This window comes from Alexandromys fortis, unplaced genomic scaffold (assembly GCF_014885135.2).
Source record: "Alexandromys fortis isolate MF-2015 unplaced genomic scaffold, M_Fortis_MF-2015_v1.1 scaffold_10, whole genome shotgun sequence".
In the NCBI taxonomy this organism is placed as follows: Eukaryota; Metazoa; Chordata; class Mammalia; order Rodentia; family Cricetidae; genus Alexandromys; species Alexandromys fortis.
In genome coordinates, this window is record NW_026067895.1 from 21383483 (window position 1) to 21403426 (window position 19944).

The following is a 19944-nucleotide window of genomic DNA, read 5'->3' on the forward strand; positions in this document are numbered from 1 at the left end:
ATTCTGGTGTCAGAATGAGAGTGGCTTCATAGGATGAATTTGGCAGTGTTCCTTAACTTTTGTGAAATAATTTTAAAAGAATTAGTGTGAGGTGTCCTTTGAAAGTTTGCTAGAACTCAGCAGGGAAGCCATCTGGTCTCAGGCTTTCTCTGAGGGGAGGTTTTTGGTTATAGTTTCTAGCTCATTGCTTGTAATTGTCTACTTAAATTATTTCTATCTTCTGCCTTTAACTTTGCGAGATGATATACATTTAGAAATTCTTCCGTTTTTGTAGATTTTTAGAGTATATGTTTCCTAGTAGTCCCTGTCAGAGTTTTGGTACAGCAAAGGGAACTATTGGAAGAACTCACAAATTGTCCATAGAATGGGGGGGGGGGACCCTTTATCAGCTATATTTTAAACAAGCGGTTAAAAATTCAGAATTTACAGAGAATTGCAGAAATTAAATAAGGAAGTAAAATTCTCAATCAACAAATGAGCAAATGAATGGAACAGGCAGTTTTCGAAAAAGAAGCATGCATAGCCAAAAACTACTTTAAAAAAGTAATTCAGCATCCCTAGCCATCAAAGAAATGCAAATGAAATGCAAAGAAATGAAAAAAACTAATTTGAGAACTCCCTCACCCGCAGTGAGAATGGCTATCACTGAGAAATCTGACAACAATATTGGAGAGGATGTAGAGAAAAAGGAACCCTTATTCACTGTTGGCTGGGATGCAAATTAAAATAGCCATTATGGAAATCAATTTGGAGGTTTCTCAAAAAAATAAAATAAAAATAGAAATGCCATATGACCCAGCTATTCCACTCTTGGCATACATCCAGAGAACTCCATACCCTACCACAGAAATAATTGCACACTCCTGTTTAAAGATGCTCTGTTCACTGTAGAGGGAAGCAGCCTAGGTATCCATCAACTCTGTTGGATGGACAATGAAAACCTGGCACATAGACAACATAGAATACTACTCAGCTCTAAAGAAAAACGAAATCACAAAAGTTTCAGGAAAAAGGACGTCTCTGCTCCTAATCCCCCACCCCCAGTGCTAGATACCCAAACTTTTGTACAACCCCAGGGAAGCAGGGAACCCAGATTGACTAAGAGTCAGTGGTTCCCAATCCAGAAAGAAGCATGCTACCAGAAACTCAGTTTGAAGAAAACTGTTTTCAGAGTCTTCCCACCTGAGTTTACGTGTCAAGCCAAGATCTGAAAAAAGAAATAGCAATTAGAGATTAATCCAAGTAAAAAGGAAAGGAAGGGAGTTCTGAAGAGAAAAAAATATGTATTGTTTTGTTTTTCAGGAATTTTAGGGAATTTAAAAATAAAATTCCACCAAAAGACTTCCAGTTTGCATGCTTTGAATGCCCTTAAGGGAACAGCTCTCAAAATCTCCTGAAAGCAGTGGTTGTTAGCTAGCTAAGATGCGCTCTATATTCTGTTAATACAAAACAGCCAAAAGAATGCTCTGAAAAGAGTAATGACATTTCCAGTACTTGGTTACAGCAAGCATTGTAACAGTTATACCCGTGGTGTAACATAACGATATGACGTAATGACAGTAAGTGATATGTGCGTTCAAAGAGGACGAGGAAGGAAAAGGTTTCAAAGGCAAGAGAGGAGAAAGCTCAACAGATCCTTGAGTCGAAGTTCTGTGATCTGGGCGGGCTCAGGCAAAAGTTGGTGTCAGCTGGTGGCACTTATGTACTGAAGCAGCACCCCTGGGCAAGCACTCTACCTGAGTGGCTTCTTTGACTGGTTACAGTCTTACCACACGCTGCAGATAATAAAGTCTGTTACAAAAACTGTTCATGGATAGCAGCTGAGCAAAGCCTGGGGTGTCCCAGGGTTTGGAAGAGTCTTTTGCACTGCCTGTAGAAAGTTCTTAAAATAGTTCTTACCTTAGACAGTACTCCCCCCCCCCCCCACACACACACTTAGAACTGTATCCAGATCCGACAAGGATTGTATTTCATTGTCATCAACTGAGCCATCTGAGCTTCCGTAGATTAGGGACCACTGAGTTTTGCTCTTCATAATGCTAGTAGTGTCTCACCGCTGGGACAAATGCCTGAGAGAAACAATTTTAAAGGAGCAAATACTTCTTTTGGCTTATGATTAGGTAGCTCCCTGGGAGATGCACGGGGGTGGGGATGGAACTGTGAGGCAGAATACCTTGGCAGATCAATGAGTTAGGGCAATGCTGTCACCTCGTGCCAGCGAGGAAGAAGCCAGGACAAAGAGACAAGAAGGGACAAGAAGTAAGATATTTTTTTTCAAAGGCATATCCCCAATGATACATCTTTTCCCTATGAGGTCATGGAACTATGAATCTATCTGTGGATTAATTAATGCCTGGTCCAGAGTCCTCAGGATATAATTAGCTCCCGGTGATTGGAACCACCAGCGGGAGGCCAGGTCTTCACCACACGAGGCTTCTGCAGGACCCTTCACGTCCAAACCATAGCAGAGTGGTTGCCCTCTTCCACAGTGGCCTTCTTCAGAGCAAATTGATAATTCAACAACCATGCTTATAACAAACAATTAGGGATTATAAATTAGATCAACAGAGACATCTGGCCTCATTTGGAACAATCAGATTCATTCCTGGAAGTTTGATAGTAATTCTCAGGGTGCAGCTCGAACTATGTACTCTCTCACTCTCTCTCTCTCTCTCTCTCTCTCTCTCTCTCTCTCTCTCTCTCTCTCTCTCATCACACATAGATGATAGATAGATAGATAGATAGATAGATAGATAGATAGATAGATAGATAGATAGATAGATAGAAAGAACTAAGAGACTTTCCCCCCATTGAATAGAGCAGTAAAGAGAAGGGAAGGAAGAGCCAGAGAGTTCGGGAGAGCTAGTGTCCAGACCACAGGGACCTGAGAGGAGTCCAAGGTCACTTTACTTGTGAGTACATTTCCCAGACACCCAGCTGTGCTCCTGCCCCAGGATTCTGTGGTACAGCCCACACGTCCCTAAATACAACCTTACCTATTGTCTTTCTGACACTAGCTTAAATGACTCTCCCAACCAGAGCTGAAAGCTTGTACAATGAATAGTGGTGATTGTTTGCTTCCTGATTGCGCAGCGCAGCGGGTAGCAGCGGCTTGCCCAAGCAGATTACAGGTCGCCAGGCCAGTTAAGATGATCTGCCATGACTCAGCAGTTTTCTTCTAGGCAGTCTCTGTAACAGCCTGGGAAACCACAGAAAATGACTTCCCTCTCCACATTCCCCAGTCAATTAGGGTGGCCACTAGAACATTCCCAGGCCCACATGCGGGCAAGCCTTCTACCACCAGGATTTGCTGGAAGACCTACCAAGCTTCTGCCTGCCACAGACTGGTGGGGTGGGGGGGGACACAGGCCATTAAACAAAAACTCCCAATTCCCTTTCAAGGCTGTTTAGACCTGAGGAGAACTGCCCATTACAGAGGCGCGTGGCAGGGGCACCTCTAGTCAAGAGAGTAGAAAAGAGAGTTATCTTTCCATAGAGAATACGATCTGGACTCCATCAAAGCCATCACGTACGGGGTGTTCACTATGTGCCATATATATGTTGTTTAAAGATATACATGTATATGTCATATATATGCGTGCACACGCTAATTTAATCCTCAAAGGCTAAATACATTGTTGTTCTAAGTTAACAAGTATCTACAAATATGTAACTAGTATTGGTGGAGCCGAGCTCCAAAGCCATATCAATAATGAATGTTTGTTTATTGATTACACAGTGGCTAAAGTGCCAAGCGCTTGTCATCCCCATGGAGGGCATTTTAGTCTAATATCTTTAGGCTTTGAAATGTGCATCGAGTATGACCCAGCTCTGTGCACAGAGTCAAGGTCAAGAGGACTCAAAGGAGTATTGCCAGGCAATCCGACCAGGCCATGTCACGTCAGAAAACAACCAGCAGCCTCCGCATTAGTTCTGATCCGCAGTGACTCCACACTTCAGGGAGCAAGGAAAACAAGCAGATCGTTTCAAGGTTGTACCAGCTGCCAAATGCAATTGCCCCATCAGGGGGAACTCCAGCGGAGGGTTGCTGGGTAATAGGAAACTTGTTGACATGAAATGTCCCCTTTTGATTAAAAAGGAAAAAAAAATCCCTCCATGAAGACTTTTATTCCTTTATTTTTAAAGTTGACTTTGTAATTTCATCAGAAAATGTCTAAGTAGTTACTTTCGCCAACAAAATGTAGCTGCTGACGTTACTTGTAAAGCTGTAGCCACTTGTTCCATGTTTGTTTTCAATTAGAAAAAAAATGTGTGCATGTACAGGTGTGTGCATGTGCAGGTGTGTGTCGCGTGTGTGCTGTGCACATGCCACAGTGTGACGTGCAAAGGTGAGAGGACAACTTTCAGGCTTGGCTTTCTTCTACTTTGCTCAAGGTCTCTCATTTCTTTCCTTTGCTGGATCGTAGTCTAGGCTGGCTGGCCTCTGAGCTTCCAGGCAATGCCTGTCTCTGCCTCCCATAGATAGGGCAATGGGATTACAGCCTGTGTGCCGACATACCCAGCTTCGTCATGGGGCCCTTCTTCAGGTGGGGTCATTAGGCCCTTGTGGCAAATATTTCATTCCCTGAATCATCCCTCTGGTCATGTTTTGTGCTTTTGAGACAGGGTCTTGCTACATAGCCTAGGCTAGCCAGGAACTCTTGATCCCCCTGCCTCAGACTTCTGACTGCCAGGGCTAGAAAAGAATACCCCCACATCTAGATGACAGTTTAAATTTGTTTCTGCTTTCCCCCCTCCCTTTTCATGGTTTTCAGTACACGTTTGCATCCCTCTCGGCGATTTTCTGCTTATTCACTTCTGGGGACTTTATAGTATCCAAGTAAGAGCTGGCGCTCTGGTTGGTGCGCCCGCAGTTACGGAGAAGTGAGGCGTCACTTTGGTATCAGTCACCGCCCGTGATATTAACTGTGTGGCTGGAGTTAATACAGTCAGGCTGCTCGCACATAGCCAGCACTCTGCCTCCTCACGGGGGATGGGACTTTGTCGCCCACCTGCCTTGATGCTTCCTGCAATCGTATGACTTGCTTTAGCTATTAAAAGAAGACGGATGTGAATGTAATAAGAGCATAAATTCTGATAATAGTGGCAATAATTTCTTACTGGAAAATAACGAGCGGTGATGGAGATACAGAGAGATGGAAGCTTGCTTACTGCTGGAGGGAATCTAAAACGGCAAAGACCTTCGGGAAACATTTGCTCATTCCTCGATGAATTAAATGTAGAGCTGGGTATGGCGGTGCACACCTTTAGTCCCAGCGCTTGTGAGGCAGAGAGAGGTGGCTAACTGTGAGTGCCAGTCAGTGTGCCCCTGAAGCTTACATCATTTTTTTCCGAGATTACAGAAAGAAAAAGGTTCTAGACACGTTAAGCATTCCTACTGTTTGTACTGAAATTTATATTGTAGAAATCCATATTGCAGACTCACACCGTTGAGTCATAGGGGACCCAAAAACGATTCTGGCTAAAAGCATTAGCACTCTTTCCAAAAGACTGGCTGTATATAGATTAGACAGATGTTCTTAGCACAATCACATCTAGACTTTGAGAACAACCACGGGGAAATTAAAATCTTGAGCTTGTTGACTTCAATAATAGTAGTCATACTTTAGCAGAGCTAGATTCAGAATTTCATTGATTAATGTTAAGACTAGGAAATTTCGGAGTCTTAATACAACAGTAGACTAGAGAAAGAAATCTGAAACATGGATTTTTATAGACTTAAATAATTTTCTTTTTTATCACCACTTAAGCTTTTTAATCCTCAGTCCTTTATAACTCACATTTACACAACTTAAAACACTTTGGACCCTAAAATGTTTTCTTAGATTTTCACAGCTTAAGTTTTCGTATCTTCACACAAACTTTACACCTTTTTCCTATGCAATCAATTACCTAGGAGACGTAGGTGGTTGGTTACTGAGGGAAGCCATTGTAGAGTGAAACGCCTTTAAGTAAAGTAACACTAAAATGTTACATTGAAATCTCTTTTCTGGAGTCTGGTAACAAGGTAAATGTATCTAGATACTACGCGGTAGCTCTAGGGGAGTGAGGACTGTGGCGTGAATTTTACACAGAGTTGAGAGCCGAGAAGGCAGCTGAAGCCTTGGCTGCTACTACTAAACACACGAAGCTCTCAGCAGCCTGGTCTTCAAACACCTTCAGATCTGAGATGAATACATTTCACCTGAGAAAGCAGAAGTGTGAACCAAACAGCTTCTAAATCTATTAAGAATGACAGACTTACTGGCTACCTAGACAGCTACCCCAGGTTGACAGCTACCCCTAGGTTCCTCTGTGGTCATTGGGGGCAGATCCAGAACATTCAACAGACTTTCCCACTGAGTAGGAACTTGGGGTTGGGGCACCAGCCTACCTTGTTTAGGCAAAGTAGAGCAGTAAATTCCCCAGTGTCCTGCGTGTCCACAGCCTAGGCAGGGTCTTGGCAGCAGCTGAGGTGAAAAGCAGTTTTTCCACTGTGGTTGACTTTGCCACAGTTAAAGCAAGCTCCAGGTGGAGGTTCTTCTGTATGCATCTGTCTTCTTTGGAGGAGATAAAGACACTGCCGGCAGCTGGCATGTCTCTCTATCGTGAAAAGCTTCTGTTTTTCTAACCAACCACTTTAAATGCCATATTCTGCAGATCCCTGAAGCATTCGAGAACCGTATAACTATTAAGTATATCTGAATAGAAAAACTTTGCTTGTTTCTAGTTATTTATTTTAGGCCTAACTTCAAAAACATATCCAGGGGACTAAGTAAGGCTTACCCGTGTAATTAATTATATTAGTACTTAGCATGACTACAAGTGAAGAGTTTGATCATTATAAGATGAATGATTGTTAACTTGTGTTCCTTAGCAGTCTACAGTAAGTTAGCTGCTTTCATAGGACTTTATGCTCCATTCCTGTTTCAGGTGACCGACCATTAACTTGTATTTCTTAATTACCCATCTATTTACAATAAGATAGTAGCTTTTATAAGACTAGGACTTTATGTTCTATCTCTGTTAGGTTTAGCCTTAAAAGTAATGATTTTGAATTGAAGGTCTCCTGGTATCAAAATAAAACTTTTTAATCATAGATAATGGGCTCAATAAAGAAACCAAAATAGCCATTCTGTGGGTGAAAACAGAACAAGTGTGTTCCAAACTGCTAAGGCTGTTTCCTGAAAAAGCAAGGAAAAGCAACCCAAGTGCCCTTCCCTGGGGAAAGGACCCTCTCGGGGAACCAGACATCCTATTACAGAATACTGCAGTTTTGTGTGGTTTAGCTTATCCAAATAGCTAAAGCTTAAATCAAGTAAAGACAAAGCTAGACAAACATTACTGTGAACCTGGGTCGACCTTAGGAATCTATAAATCTTATTTATCAGACACATGTTGTCACTTTTCTAAATTCTCTAGAAGCTTGGTGTTGAACACTTGGCAAAGACTTAAATTCTGGGGCTGGAGAGATGGCTCAGAGGTTAAGAGCATTGCCTGCTCTTCCAAAGGTCCTGAGTTCTATTCCCAGCAACCACATGGTGGCTCACAACCATTTGTAATGAGGTCTGGTGTCCTCTTCTGGCCTGCAGACATACACACAGACAGAATATTGTATAAATAAATAAATAAATAACTTAAATTCTTAGGTGTAAATCTCTAAATTGACTTTTGTTAACCTGAATAGACCTTTGCAACCTTAATTTTTTTAATCATCATTTTATAGTACATTCTAAACCAGAGTTGATTCATATTTACAGTATGTTGTGACAGATATAACCTTACATGTTTATCACCACACAAAAGTCCATACCAATCCAAAAATCTTTGAGACTTGTTGCTTCCCTAGTCTATAAGGAGATTCAACAAACGAGGAGCTCGTTAGGACTACAAAGTGCCACATGGTATGTACTCTTTAACCTCAGTAAAGATGGTTGCCAGCCTCGAGGCTGCCTACCTACTGATGAAGGCAGCAGCCAAGATGGAGGAGAGCTGCATGGTTGCTGTTTACAACATGCGTTCCTAAACAAGAGTTGAATCCAAGTTACATCACTTACACACAGAGTTAAATGCAGGTTACATTCACACATATATAGCTTTAAATCCAAGTCACACATGTACACACACACCTTAAACAGGAGTTGAGTCATGTACACACACATATATACACATATACACATATACCCATGTATAGAATTTTGATTATAAGTCTTTAGTTATAAATTTGAAGCCAAATTTTGTTACAAATTATACAGATTTCAAGCCATACCCAATGAGCAATTTACAAATCCTGAAATAAGTGTTTACAGCATAATCTTAAAATAGTATTTTTTTTTTTGTGAGAGCAGAATGAAAAGAAATCATAGAGATAAAAGATTTCTAGGAGTGGGGAAGTAGAACCTTAGAGACGAGGGACTTTGGAAGTGTAGCAAGTTTAGGTATAGATATTTGGGGATCGTTTGTTTGTGGCAATAGTAGCTATTAGCCATGTGTGAGAATTTGGAAATTAAGTTTGCCAATTTTGGCCATTGATTTGTACCGAGGCCGGGTTGTTGCAATAAGTTGCTGAGTTCATGGAGGAAGAGAGAGAGAGGCTCACAAAGAGAAACACTGTGAGGTATGTTCCTATAAGTTCCAAGGGGAAGTCGAGAGGGACTTGCGCACGCAGAAACTGAGAACCAGCACAGTGGGTCTGAAGCCTGGCTAAAAGGTGAGAGAAAGCCAAGAAGGAGCAGAAGAGAATGGGGGTGTCCCCATGGGTCAGCAGGCCGCAAGAGCCAGAGCCACGGGGAGCACAAAGCAGGCTAGAGCTGAAGCTGTGGGTCTCCCAGGCTGCAGGGGCAGGGAATCGAGCAGGAGATGCGATGCCTCTGTGGGTGCAGCCAGCTGCAGGAGCCAGACAAGCGCACGTGTCCACATGGAAAGCAATGCAGGAAGAAATCAGACTCTAAAATTCGGAATTAGATTCACCCATAGACAAATAATCTGCACACACCTTACCGAGGGTCAGATCAGTGAATACTGCAGGGGGAACGGGTGTGCTGAGTAGGCGTAGCCGGCCTCTCTGGTTCTGATTCCCACGTTACAACAGGTAGGACATTTACAAAGTTGAGAGAGGGAGAGCAGGCAGAAAAAAGCAGGTCTTGGAGCAAAGAAAAAGTGAGTAGAGGATTCTTTCTTGGTTTCCCGACTGCCTGGTCCACAGTATACTGAGGCCAGATTTGATTTGAAAGGAGTTGTCAGGGGTTCTCCAAAAGACATCCCAATGGGAGCGAGGGGGTGCATAACACAGTTTCCAAGGATGAGGCAGGGAGAAGTCCAGAATCTGAGAGCCTCGGGCAACCCTGGTACTCAGGAGGAGGACCAAACAAAGCAGGCACAGGCTGTTCAGTGTGTCAGGCAAGAATAGGGGCCAAGGGCTAAGAACCTGATTGAGACACAGTCACCTGGTACCAGAACATCGAAAGAGCCAGAGGGTGAGGTCTGTGCTCAGTAAAGGAAGCTTCACACCCAGGGGAATGGTCAGAGGCAGCAGCACCAGAGACCCAGGTGCCGGTATTGAATGGAAAGCAAAGGGATCGGTGAACAAGAAAGCAGATCTATTGCAGGTGGGAGAGAGCGAATCTGTTGTGTGTGGAGCAGGTGGGTAGCATCCCAGTGTGGCCAGACCAAACACCAGGAGAGCCTATTGAGTCTCGGCACCAATATAAAGATAAATAAAAGAGAAAGGCAAGGCAGAGACAAGTGGACAACTGTGAGTGCCAGGCAAGACAGGGCACACTGAGACTGTCTCAAGAAAAAAAAAATAGAATTGTTACATAAGCCAGCAATTCTTTTTCTTTTCTCTTTTAGTTTGTTTCGTTTGGTTTGGCTTTTTGAGACAGAATTTCTCTGTATAGCCCTGGCTGTCTTGGGACTCACGGTGTAGACCACGCTGTGAGCTCACAGGGATCTACCTGCTTCTGCCTCCCAAGTGCTGGGATTAAAGGCGTGCACCACGGCCTGGCACAGCAGTTTTCCTCTTGGGTAAACACCTGGAAGAGAAAATAAACATGCAATGAGTCTGTACTCCAATATTCCCAGCAGCTCAGCTACAATAGCCAAGTACAGAAAGACAATTATCTCTCAACTTATTAACTGGTAAATTAAATATGATGTATAGAAAAAGAGATATAATTTAGTCACAAACAAGAATAAAGTACAAATATATGCTACAACATAAATGAAAGTTGACACTAGTTACACTAGTGAGGAAGTTAGACACAAAAGGACATTAACGTGTGATTCCATTCATAAGAAAGGCTTGGAGAAGGCAAAGTGGATTGCTAGCTCCCAGGTGCTGGGGAGGGAGGGAGGGGGAGGGGGTGGGCCGTGACTGCGCAGTACAGAAGGTATTTCCATCCCGGATCATAAGGGCTTTTCTGACTCTAGAGAGTGGTGGTTGTTTTCCGTAATTGTAAATTATACAATTAATTCCACTAAATTACAATTGTATATTGTTAAGAATGATTTTCCTTGTGTTATATGTACTAGATCACACATAAAGAGGCTGTGTGCGCAGGCACATACTGTTCTCCAGAGTAATCACAGAAATTGATAAACAACATCCATAAGCCAAGCTGACACTAGTCTGATGGAGACACAAACTTCTGCGCTGCCATTTGTCACGGCAGCACAACCTAGCCATCCTCGCTGTAAACTCTTTTATTGGACTTGGTTCACCTAGCCTTTCCTTATACCTCCTTTGCGCCAGACAGTGGGAAAACGGAGAGCAAAAGCCTCAAACCACTTATAAGCAAGCACAGGAAGTAAACATGCAAATCAAAAGATGCTCTAGTGTGTGGCGGTAACATAATAGAAGTAGATTATAAGTTACAGCGAAAGCATATAATGGAGGAGATCACGAGTTCCAGTGGGAACACATAATAGGCGAGATTACGTGTTAGCTACAGAGGAGACTCGTGATGGAGGGGAAAGTACAGAATGGAGTTGCATTGTGAGTCACCGTGGCTGGATTGGCCAATTCCACCCCTAAAACCTCAGACAAATCCACCCAAGAAGGCTAAACTTGAATTTAAAAAATTCAAAAGATGTGTAAAAATTTGCCAGGTAGAGAAAAGGAGTTCACTTCAGGTCTGTTGAAGAGCTTGGCCTCTGTGCGAGGACAAAGGCTTGCTGCAGCTTGGTTGGTGTGCAGGGCCAGTGACAGTCACTTGATGCCAGGATACTGGTGATGAGACCGGAAGGGTTGGCAAGGATCTGGATCGTGGACAAAATCTTGTTAGCAGTTCTTTTCTAAGTTTCTGTTCACTCTATACCTGGAAAATGAATGCATATGCAGTAGGCCAGCCTGCAGCACACCTTGCCAGCTGGGCACATCTTAGTTCATAACCGCAGTTAGGGAAGGCTTTGGGGGAAAGACTAGTATGTAATGGGGCGCATGGATGGCACTTGTTAGGGTTACTAGGGCTGTGATGAGACACCACGACCAAAAGCAGCTCGGGGAGGAAAGGGTTTATGCCGCTTACATTTCCACAGTGTAGTCCATCACTGAAGGAAGTCCAGACGGTGCAGGAACCTGGAGGCAGGAGCTGATGCTGAGGCCATGGAGGGGAGCTGCTTACCAGCTTGTTCCTCATGGCTTGCCCAGGCTGCTTTCTTATAGAACCCAGGACTGTGGAATGAACTCTTAAAAGAAATCCCACACTAGCTCAGAATTGAGAAATAGATGCTTATTTATTTAGGGGTAAATTCACAAGTCAGAATTCTCTGCTTGAACGGAGAACAGAGATAGAATCCAGCAATCCAGCAATCTGAAAGAGCAGCCGGGGAAGAAGAAGGGGCGGACGCAGGCTCTGCATCAGCATATATAATAAAAGACACCACGCCCCTGTAGGCGGGTAATACAGCACAGGACCACCAGCTCAGGGATGGCATCTCCCACAGTAGATGGGGTCCTCCTACAACAATCACTAATTAAGAAAGTACCTTAGGGGCTGGAGAGATGGCTCAGAGGTTAGGAGCACTGCCTGTTCTTCCGAAGGTCCTGGGTTCAATTTCCAGCAACCACATGGTGGCTCACGGCCATCTGTAATGAGATCTGGTGCAGAATACAGTATATATAATAAATAAATAAATAAATCTTAAAAAAAAAAGAAAGTACCTTAGAGGCTTCCCACAGACAGATCTTACGGAGACGGTTTCTCAATGAGGCTCCCTCCTCTCAGGTAGCCATAGCTTGTGTCAGGTTGAAATATAGCTAACCAGCACAGTCCTTAAGCTAAGAAGCAGGATGATCAGATCCGTATTTTAAGTCACCGTTTAAAAGACAGAGCAGTATGAAAAATAAGCGCCAAGCTGGAAAGATCTGGATATAGAGGAGGAAGAAGAAAGGTTTAAAATGTCTCCCAGTCTGGTGATTGGAAGGGGAATGGAAGGCCTGGCTTTGCACCATTATCAATCTGTTGATTGGCTGTGCTAGAGGAAGTATTTGATAGATGTTTACATATAGACTTAGGGGGGTCTCCATAGAATTAAAGATGTAGGAGTTGGGGCTGATACATGAGATGGTTAGAGTCTACAGGACAGAGAGCTGACTGAGAGACAATAATAAAAAAAAAATCAAAAGAGCTGAGGGCATTTAAGGAGAGCCAGAGGAAGGAGAGCCTCTGGGAAACAGCATTGGCATTTCTTTGATGCCTATTGGGATCTTCTCAACTGACTGAACACTGAGACTCTTTGAAAAGCGTGACTCTCTTTATTCTGGTTAAATGCTACATAAAAGCACCTCTGGGAACTCCAGATGATCGGTCCCCTGTGCAGGCTCACACTTTTTGTTAAAATGGAATGTTTAAAAGATTATAGCATTTCAGTAATTTTAGCAAACCCATAGTTATCTCAAACATTGCCAATATGATGTCATTATGTATTTATCTTTCTGCCCTTCGAACTGGGCTGTGAAACGCTTTGGGCCTCTAGTCTTCATGTCTGACATGGTGCTTGGCATACGTTTGTGAATAAATGCGTGAGTTTTAGAGTTCAGTCTGAGCAGAGAACGTGATGACAGTTTTTCAAACTCAGGCCCAGTCTTTCCAAGGTTTTGCAATGGAAATGTGCTAAGTGGGCATGAGATCTATGGTCATAAACATGGCAGTGTCCTTCATACTAGTCAATGTTGATGATGATGATGATGATGCACAAATCTGCTTAGAATGTAGCCTCATACAGCAAATGGGCTAAATCAACCGGAACCAGTGTTGCACAGATGGATCTCATAGGTATTAGAGGAAGTAGTCACGCAGAAGCATGCTCTCCCAACCCATCTTATACTCCCATAACAGAAGTCTCAAGACTGGCTATCTTTTTGAAGACTAGATTTTGTTTTACAGTTCTGGAGACTAGGAAGTCCAGGTCAGAGGGAGGGATTACTTGCTGCCTCACCCCATGACAGAAGGCAAAGGGCAAGAGGGCACCTGCATCACAGGGTAGAGGGCAGCGAATTCACCCTTCTCAGGAACCCATTCTCCTAGTGACTAAGCCACTCCGGGATAATGGCGTTAACCCACTCAAGAGGGCAGTGCTCTCCAGACCCGATCATTTCTTAAAGGTCCCATCCTGCAACACTGCAACACTGCAGATTGCACTTCCAGCATGGACTTTTGAGGACACGCTCAAAGCATAGCAAATGGGAACCATAGAAACACTTGAGGCTTAAACAAAGCAGGGCTAAGGTATAGCTTAAAAGCCTGGAAAGTAGTTGTCTTTGGAGGGTGTAGTGATGGGAGGGGAACTTGGGGTGGACCCTTTGAGAATTATCTGTTTCTTGTTCTGGGTCATGCTTACATGAGGATGCCCAGTGCCCTTTTTCAGTATGATGGACATCTTGCCATGTTTAATGAAAATCATTATAGTATATAATGCTACAAATACGTAAAAGCATTAGGGAAAAATTTTGACATTAGTATAACATGAAGGCAGTAGTTGAAACCACACTATCAAATAGTGGATTTCATATGGTGTGGAGAATTGGTTCGTTTATAGGCTAAAGAGAGTACATTTCCCGGGGGTATCTCTTGGTGATTCATATATATGTTGCTGGCAATATAGCAAATAAACAAAGTCAAGAAACTGTTGTAACTGTTATTTAGATATTATCTGTTCTGTTAATATTACTATAGAATTCCCTTTTTCCCCTTTTCATCGCGTTCTACTCCAAGAAGATAGAGACTTTCGAAAGATACCACAGCTTTGGTGCAAACCACATTAGAGCCACTATCGTAGCAGAAGCTGGCAAAGGGTATTGCTAGTTAAGTGGTCTCAGACTTAAGCCAGAAAGTCAGGTTAAAAAAAAAAAATAACCTGCTCTAATGAGGTGCTCTCAGAAGGCAGCAATCCTGTTAATTAAACGCTTTGCCCGACTAGCAGGGCAGATTGTCCAGACCACCCACTGAGGTACCTAGGGTCTTGAATGCCAGTCCTACCTCTGCCCGTCCCTCTCAGTGTGACTTTAAGCATGCTGTTTGACGTCTCTAAACTTCTCTTTTCTCATCCAGGAGCCGGAGACAAAATGCACACTTTAAAGGAAAAAGAGCACTTGGATCTGGTGTTCGCCATGAATCCTCTGATCTTAGCAGCTAGATACTGTTCTTCTTCCATTTTATGCTCCAGAAAAATGGAGGCTCAGTGGGGGTCATCACTCGTCTGAAGCGGCATAGACAAACGGGACTCCCGAGCCCTGCCTTTAACAGTTACTGAGCTGCTGAACCGCCTGGTAAAGTTCCCCAGGGTTAAGTGAACCGATGCACCTAATTGTGCGTGACATATTTGGAGTATTTCATAAATGTTAATTATTAAAACGAGAACAGAGTGGAACCCAGATTTCAAACCATAACAAATCTGAGGTTGGCATGGATCATCCGGGGTCAAGCTGAAAGCTGAAAGCCGGGTATGCCCAGTCTCGAAGTATCTAGAAATGAAAGCGAGTTCTCCGAGGAGGGTAAAGGTCCCCGGGTGTCAGGAATAATTTATGTATGTAGGAGCCGCCTTTCTCCATGTGGGAGTAGATTGGAGAGGAGGAAAATGAGCAAGAATTGGACAGAGTGCCAACATGGGATTAGGGAGCAATAAGGCCTGCGGGGTGCCCTCTGCCCGGGAGACTGCAAGGGGGTGCAGCCCTCTGACTCATTGTTGAGGTCATGGAGGACAGAAGAACTAGAGGAGTCGCCTGGAGCTCCCCTCAACTACACATACCCAGAGCTCCATGTCTGTCAAACTGGGAGTAAAAAGAGAGCCTAGGTCTGGATGCCCTACGTTTGCACGCTGTTAGGTACCGCCAGTATCAGTGTTTGTGTCTTCCATCGCCTCTCTCCATCCCTGAGAGGTCAGGTGCCCCGTCTCCTGCTTTCCTCTTGATCTCTGCTGTCCAGCATAAGCACTTAGACATTAGTCAGACCTATTACATGTTTAAAAATGGGATAAAGAGAAATATATGAGGGACTAGAGAGGAAAACTGACATAAATATTTCAGATGGAACACAGGACTTCGAAGAAACTTCCAAAATCTGATAAGGGCTGTAAACTCTGTCTCCAGAGATTAAACCGGAGAGCCCCAAGTTCACATTTGCATGACTGGTAATGTTTAGCTAGAAAACACTAAGAGGCTTGCAAGGCACTAAACCAGCTTTCCTTTGCCCTCTTAGCATTTTCTTTGATGTTCATCGTTAGATCCCAAGCCAGCTCAGGCTGCTGCCCAGGTCATCTGAAGCTGGATCTCTCCCCAGCCTCATAGCTGACTTTTCGAACAGGTCCCAGGTTAACACAGTCTCCTCCTTCCTATCAGAGACAGCTTGACTGCCAGAACTCTATTCAGGACCCATCATTCACACAGCATAGACCCTCTCTCCTTCCTCTGAGACCTATAAGAAGGGGCACCACCGCTCCAGTTGGCCATGTGGCCCTGAGCTTTCCTCAGAGTCCCCATCACGTCTGTCTGTCTTTCTGTTTATAGTGTTAATTACTCTCCCAATAAATCTCTTATCTCCCCAAAAAATCTGTCACAGTGTTCCATAAACTCAAACTGTTTTACTTGTTTTCTCTGTCATTATGAGCCAGAACTGCAGAGAGGCCAAGGCCGGTGCTAAGGAACACAGCTCACGTGTCTTGGTGGGGAGAAAGACCCAAGTTAACTGAACTGTGGATCTATATTCCTATGGAGCCTTCTGCTGATGTTTGCTTTGTTCAATTTTGAGATAGAATCTCCCAGCATAGCCCAGGGTGCTCTCCAACTCCCCACTCTTCCTGCCTCCTACTCTCTTTTATGGTGTTTGCAGATGGGTGGCACTCTACCTGGCTACACTGCTGGTTGATTGGCCGACTACTGTACACTCCCAGAATGGTTTTCTCTGGGATATTTTCCCCTATTAAGATTATTGATTGGGAGACTGGGGAGCTGGTTAGAGATGTGGTTTAGTTGGTAGAGTGCTTAACTAACTTGCAAAGAGCCCTCAGTTCGATTCCCAACACTGCATAAACCAAGAGTGGTGATGCACACCTCGAATCCAGCCCCCGGGAAGGTACCAGATGCTCTTGGCTAGACAGAAACCTCAAAGCCAATCTGAGGTACACGAGACCCCATCCTGAAAATAACTCACTAAGTAATTATATAACTAAAAAAATAGACTTCCCCATAATGGTTACAATTTTTATCATTTTGAAAACAGAGCTCGGAGGTATTAGTATTTATATCACTAGACGAACACCGCTGCTGTCTACCCACAGGACTCTCGCGTGTGGAAAGTACTTTAACTGTGTAAAGATGTGTCGCATTTGTTTATGCTGCGTTTGTTTCATATGTAAGGACGTGTGTTTAATTATATAAAGATGTGTTGTATTTGTTTCACCTTGCCTGCCTATGGCACCTGATTGGTCTAATAAAAGGCTAAATGGCCAATAGCTAGGCAGGAGAGGGATAGGTGGGGCTGGCAGGCAGAATAAATAGGAAGAGGAATTTAGGCTTGAGAGAGAGGAAAGGAAGGAAAGGAGGACAAGGGAGAACGAGTGTGACCTGCCTGCAGCCCAGAAGCCAGGCAGCTGCCAGGCAGACATGGAATAGAACATACAGAAAGAAAGAAAGCTAAAAGGCCCCAAGGCAAAATGTAGCTGAAAAGAAACAGAATAATTTAAGTTAAAAGACCTAGCGAGATAAACACACAATAAGGCTGAACACTGATAACTAATATTAAGTCTCCACGTCATGATTTGGACAAAGAAAGAAAGCCTGATACACTCTCATCCACCCAAATTAAAATCATCCCACTAAACCCCAATTCCTCCAATCCTCCCCAATTCCAAACCTTGGAAACCACTATTACGCTTCTCATCTTTATGAACTTGATTTTGCTGGGCTGCTCTAGCAAGTGAAACCATACAATGTTTGATTTATTTCATTTGCATAAAATTATTAAGATTTATTCATGTTGTAACTTGAGTCAAAATTTTTGTTTTAATGTTGACTAATATTCCACTCTATGGTATATATCATATTTTAGCTATCTCTTTGTTCATCGGTGGACATTTGAGCTGTGTTCACCTGATGTCCTTGTGAACGATGCCCCTGGGAACCACGTGCACAAATGTCTCTTCAGGTCCCTGCTTGGTGGGATTTCTGAATCATGAGGCATTCTCAGTGCAGCTTTTTTGATCAGCTATGCCTACATTATTCTTTCTTGCTACATTTCCAGAGTCAGTTACCTATTTGACCATCTATTTTGCCTTTCAAGTGTACTAGTGTGCATTCGACCTAAGTGATCTCTCTTTTGCTTGGTCCTTCTTTAATAACAACGTTATTTCAAAACATGATCGTAATGTTCCACCCTACTAACTTTTTCAAAACAGAAACATTAGGCTTCACTCTTTGGAACCAATTGCAGTTTCCTAAGTCATGCAGAATATTTAGACTTCAATGGATAAGAATCTATACTTTCATAGGGAGGGTGTAGAGGAAACAGTCTCTGAAATCAATACCAAGGTGCCAGTAGAGTTGGTTTGGGGCATGCAGGTAGCCCTCAGTTTCTCAGGAAGCTGATGGGGGATGATTGCTTGAGTGGGTGAGTTTCAGATCGGTTTGGGAAACATACTAAGATTGCTGCCAGACTTAGGGTCACAGCCTCTTCCCCCAACAAACCAAGTTTGGATATTTTTACTCAAACCACTTAAAGGAGTCAAGTTAATAATAGTGGGGAAAGAAATCAGAGAAAGGAGATTTATTTAATGTAGCCACTTAGGAAAGAGGGACAGAGAAATCCAGCTACTTATAAGTCCATCTTTAGGCTCCTAATGTGAAGCTAAAGGTATACATAAAAAATAAGCAATCGCCAGGCGGTGGTGGCACACGCCTTTAATCCCAGCACTCAGGAGGCAGAGGCAGGTGGATCTCTGTGAGTTAGAGGCCAGCCTGGTCTACAAGAGCTAGTTCCAGGACAGGAACCAAAAGCTGCGGAGAAACCCTGTCTCGAAAAATCAAAAATAAATAAATAAATAAATAAATAAATAAATAAATAAATAAATAAATAAAATAAGCAATCTATCAAAGTGTGGTCCCCCGCCCATCACCCACAGCTTCAAATCTCTCTTGCAAGGCTGACGGTTTCTGGAACTTTTCTCTTGGTCCTTTTGATCCCCCACTAAGGGCATCAACCTTTTTTTCCTGCAAATCTTAGTTTCCTGGAGTTTATTGTTTCAGTAGTGTGGTATCCAAAGAGAGGGGCATAAGCATTTCTTTAGATTATATTCATCTTGCAAGGCAGGCTTATTACAAGACTTGCTTGAATAAATGAGTTTAATATTAGCCTAGGCAGCAGAATGAGACCTTGTTTTGTTTTTGTTTTGTTTTGGGACAGGGTTTCTGTGTATAACAGCCCTGGCTGTCCTGCAACTCGATTTGTAGACCAGGCTGGCCTTGAACAGACCGAGATCACCTGCCTCTGCCTCCCAAATGCTGGGATCAAAGGTGTGCAGCACCATGCCCAGGGAGATCTTGCTTTTATTATTTAGATAGAAGCAGAGTGCCTACCTGTCCTGTAGAGGATACCGACATAGGGCTCTGGGATGGCAACCTCAGGATTAGATTGCTTCTTCCGCTTTCATAGGTGGCGGTGATGGGGGCGGGGCAGATAGCGGTAGCTGTGGTTCCCAGTTTCAGTCACCATCTCAGCTGTGAAGATTAAGTAGTCTTAAATCATTTTCCAGACGAGGCAAAGCTATATATTAGTCAAGTTAGAACTGAACTAGTCACTTGCTCTGGTTTGCTCGGGACACTCCCAGTTAACCCCTCTTGCCCTGCAGTTTTTACAAGAGTTCCTAATCTAATTCTAAAATATAAAGACGATTTCAGTTTGGAGGATGAATTCCAGGCTCAGTTCTGGTAAAATACTCCTTGATCTTCCAGAGAGGTTTCCATGTTCTGCTCCGAGCCCAAGTCCCCACATCTTATTCACTAACAGCACATTTTTTCTCCATTCAGTGAAGGAGGAATTCAAGGCTCAAGGACCGAGGCCATGCAGTTGGACCAGAGCTAGGATTCTCGACTTCAAGTCCGGTGCTGTTTCTGCTATGAGCTGGTACGTGCCAATTCCTGTATAAAGTCTAACTCCACTCCCTCATTTGGTAATCTCGCTAGTTCCAGAACAGTTTAGGCATGTTCATCATTGCCCAGAGTCTAAGCAAGCACTGGAAACAAGCAAAAAGAAGGGAAACAGAAGATAAACATATGAAGGGCATTCGCAAATCCCAAGACAAATGATGCAAACTTTACTGGGTTGTGTTAGGGTATTTGAATCTTACATCTGGCCAAATTCAGGACAAAGTGGGCAGCAGCAAGGGAGAGAAGATTTAGAGAGAGAGAGAGGGAGAGAGGGAGAGAGAGGGGGGGGGAGAGAGAGAGGGGAG

At 43.5% G+C, this 19944-nt stretch overlaps 1 long non-coding RNA gene across 1 annotated transcript; it reads left to right on the plus strand.

The window, feature by feature from the left end:
• The first annotated feature begins 8342 nt into the window (after positions 1-8342).
• LOC126512343 (uncharacterized) lies at positions 8343-19634 on the plus strand. Its single transcript, XR_007595018.1, has 3 exons — positions 8343-8617; positions 14553-14770; positions 19520-19634. It is a non-coding gene; the product is annotated as an uncharacterized lncRNA (long non-coding RNA).
• Positions 19635-19944: the final 310 nt, after the last annotated feature.